At 41.9% G+C, this 3,931-nt stretch overlaps 1 long non-coding RNA gene across 1 annotated transcript; it reads right to left on the bottom strand.

Moving 5' to 3' along the window:
* Positions 1-1,537: 1,537 nt before the first annotated feature.
* On the bottom strand, positions 1,538-2,033 carry LOC143889783 (uncharacterized). The gene is made up of 3 exons (XR_013254933.1): positions 1,855-2,033; positions 1,681-1,778; positions 1,538-1,597 (listed from the first exon to the last, which is right to left on the bottom strand). It is a non-coding gene; the product is annotated as an uncharacterized LOC143889783 (long non-coding RNA).
* Between the last annotated feature and the right edge of the window lie 1,898 nt (positions 2,034-3,931).

Here is a 3,931-nt window from a genome sequence, read left to right as displayed (position 1 = left end):
GATTCAATCCGTTTGCTGATCAAACGATATCGGATTCCAACGAAATTTTACAGGGACCTATGGGGGACCCTAACCTAACTTAGGGTTTAATTTGGGACCCCAGCTCACCGATTTGACGAGGTTGCGAGCAACCACTCGCGAACCTGGGTTCGGTCAAAATGGGGTGTCTACAAGTTGTTTTAAACACAGCAGTTTGAGAAATCAGTTGAGAAAGCCCATAATTGTTAAAAAATCACTGGTTTAATCCACCATTCCATTGCTTCCTTTGTAGGGGCATAAACCACCATTCGATTGGTTCACTCCAAAGTACCATTTCATTGCATTACACCAATACTAACCTCCCTTCCATGGAAAGGTATGTAGTTCCCTTTCCATTCTCATCTCTTTTCATTTTTAGCACGTTTAAATTGCTTTAAACAACTTCTAATCAGTGTTTAATTTTGTCTTTACAGGAGAGAGGAACGAAGAGCTTCTTTTGTCTTACACCTCGACGGCATTCTAAATGATGCGGTATCATTTGAATATGTCGGCGGGAAGAAGTTGCCTCTTATTGTGGGTCGGAGAATAAAATATAGAGATTTTGACAATCTAATTCATAGCAAAATTGGGACCAATCGAAGTGAGGTTTCTCTATCGATAAAGTGTCGATATGTTTTTGACTCATCTCAGAACATCTTATATGATATTCGAGATGACGACGACGACCTTGATCTAGTAATGACGCTCTTTGATAGTACTGTCACACTTTGAGCCTATATGTAACTAAAGAGTTCAGATTCGGAGGAAACAATTCTCCGGAGCCTACGATTCCTTCCTCATTTGCAGAGGCTTCGAGGCCGAATATTAGTACCGTCCCAGTGGTTCCTGCATCAGTGATTCTAACTGTCGTTGCTCGAAAAGAGAAAAGAACGCTTGGCGGTATTCGTACCATACATCAGTAAATTATAGTATTGAACAATTGTTGGGTGCGATTAATATTCATTCGTTTTATTTGTAAATCAATTACTTTAACTTTAATTGGCTACCGATCTGCAGGTATGAAGTGGACTTGAATCAGGATTTTAAAGATCACACTTTGAATGAGACTGACGCGACTGAGACCGAGTTTGAGAAAACCCAACCAGGCAGAAACGATTGGGACTTGTGTAGGGATTTTAGAGGTGATATTCATGCTATTGATTTGGTTCGACCGAACGATGGCAGTAATAACGACGATGAAGAGGACTTCGGTTATGATGAAGACGACTTCGGTTATGATGAAGAGGACTTCGGTGACGATGATGAAATGGGTGACGAGGAGGAGGATGAACCTACTAATTATCTAGGCGATGCTTTGGGAAATACCAATATAAGGTAGCCGATGGAAGCGGATGAAATGGTTGTAGGGCGTGATGAAGACATTTGAAATGGAATTCATCCTCGCCAAGCCTGCCTGTTCATCAACTCCTACAAGTTCAGAACCGTGCCACACCAGCCTTCTAAGAAATCCTCCAACAATTGTCCTCTCATCAGCTCTATATCTGCCTGATTGAACTCTGGCGGAACATCACATGCTAGGCAGTCCATCTCCTTAAGCACAAACAGCCCGCAATCATTGCTGTAAAACAACAACACATCATCGACCACGCTCTTCCACAATTAATTTAAACTTCCAAACTGATTTTAAGTGAAATTTAATACCTGTTGAGTTGTAAGGGCCTCTTCTCGACTTCCACCACTCTAAACTTGCTTACATCCAACTCCCACATACTTAAGTATAGCCCTTCAAGGTATCGTATCTATAAAACAATCCATACAAGCTAAGGATTTTATATACATTGAAATATAACCAAGGAAAGTGGGACCCGAACTCACCAATGGTACAACATCTCTATAGTAGACCTGCTCTCTCAAGGAGTTGAAGATGTAGAACTTCTCATCCACCATATCGAGGACCAGGAATATCCAATACTGAGGGACATGCACCGGGAATAAGACTCTTTTTAGGGTATCCGGCGGGTACTCGTTTAAGCGTTTCACAAACTTCTTAACACTATCGGGGCCACTGTAGTCTTTGCTAGTTACACAGTCCTACAAAAATAATACAAGAGAAGTAAATGGAGTGAGCAAAACAAATTTGAACGTTGTGAACAAACTATAAAGAAAATGATTGGAAATGAAAAACTATCTATTCTTACATAGAGGAAGGTAGTAATGGACACACAGGCTCTTTCTCCAAGCTTTGTATTATTTTTGTCCTGGACGTTTAGATATTCAGCGTATACATTCATAACCTACGTAAAATAACATATAGAGATTTGAAACAAATATCGATGGTGAAAGAATTCAGCTCTAGAATAAAAAGCCAAATTATTTACCGGAGAACTTAACCACTCTATGGGGTTGTTAAGGATAAGCACGTCCTCGGCACATAGGAACTCGCCGTTGAGCTGTATAACTCGTTCGCTGCAAAACACCTGATAGTTTAGCATTTACAAAGGCTAGATAAACTATATTGCAAAAGGGCTTCAATCCGATTTACCTTGGGGGAAGTGCAAGAAGCTTTGGGAGCAACCGATGGCATTGCGGCTCTGCCACCACCAATGCTTTATCATTCACCTTCTTAGTCCCCAAAGCCGCATACGGCGAACTAGTGTATTGAGAGGGTTTTCTTTTCCTTAAACGCAGCTTCACTTTTCTCTCAATACTCCAAATCACTTTTGCCACATGTTTCAGTGGACTGTCGGGGATGGAAATCACATTCCGGTTTATTCCCTCCTCCAAGGAATCCTGGCTGGGGATGACTACCACCCCTCGGTCACCCCCTCCCATCATCTCCCCCTCTCCTTCATCCTCCCATTCGGCCTCCATTCCACCCGAGGCAATGATCCTCTTAAGCTCGGCTATTTCATTTTCATGTCGTAATGACCTCCCTTCAAGTTCTCTAACCCTCTCCACTAACAAATCAAAATCAGCCTTGCTTATAGACACATGCTCTCCCTTCACTTCCCTATCAACTTCTCTTTTTCTCCCTCTCCTCCCCTTAAAAGGTATGCTCATCTGAAAAGTGGAAATGGAAAATTAGTAACATATCACTCAGAGAATGGACTCTATAGTAATTAAAAATAGACTTAAAATTTAGTACCTTTAGTAACATATCACTTAGAGACGCTATCGTTTCTTCCTCTAAAATCCGAATGTCTTGGAGGCATTCATCGTCTGTTGGGGCGATCGCGGAAGCTTCTTTGTTATAAACCTATGAACAATAGAGAAAATTTAGATAACTTGAATATGACGAGCTTATGTAAGAAAGACGGGGGTTGTTCCTTACCACTGTGATCGGAGTAGCAGCCTCTTTGTCCTCATCTGCTGCGGCGGATACGAGACCCTCTGAAATGGGAATGTCATAGACAACATGTTCTGTCTTACCAACCTACGAACAATTAATTAAATTTAGATAACCTGAATATAACGACCCTATGCAAGAAAGAGAGTGATGTTCGTTACCTCTCCCATCAGAGTATCAGCCTCATCTGCCGTGACAGATACCGGGCCCTCTTCTCGAGGAGCAGCGACTGATAGGAGGCCCTCTTCTCGAGGAAGAGGTAGTAGGCACCTCACAACTTGAAATCGAATAGTTAATCTCGGTTAGAAGAAGTGAGTACTAGGGGAGTACAGAAGCTCTAGGTCTAACCTGGGTCTTCTTTAGCCTCCCATCACGGATCTGTCTGATAAGAGCTGCATGGTCACTCCTCCATGTATCGATCCCTGTGATCCACTTTAATAGGTGTGGATGTGCATCTGGAGCTAAAGGTGCCCACAAGGTAGTATGCTCAAAGAGCCACACCTGGAATGAAGACAGACAGTCAGCCTTTAGAGAACAAAAAACCAAACTTACAAAAGAGTAATCATGTATATAATATATGTACTCTTTACTTGTAGCACAATAGCG

The sequence above is a fragment of the Tasmannia lanceolata genome, unplaced genomic scaffold, assembly GCF_043159265.1.
Source record: "Tasmannia lanceolata isolate RefF3 unplaced genomic scaffold, GAP_Taslan_0.1 ptg000013l, whole genome shotgun sequence".
NCBI classification, from domain to species: Eukaryota; Viridiplantae; Streptophyta; class Magnoliopsida; order Canellales; family Winteraceae; genus Tasmannia; species Tasmannia lanceolata.
Note: the sequence above shows the minus strand (reverse complement) of the source record. Positions and strands in the feature narration are given on the sequence as shown.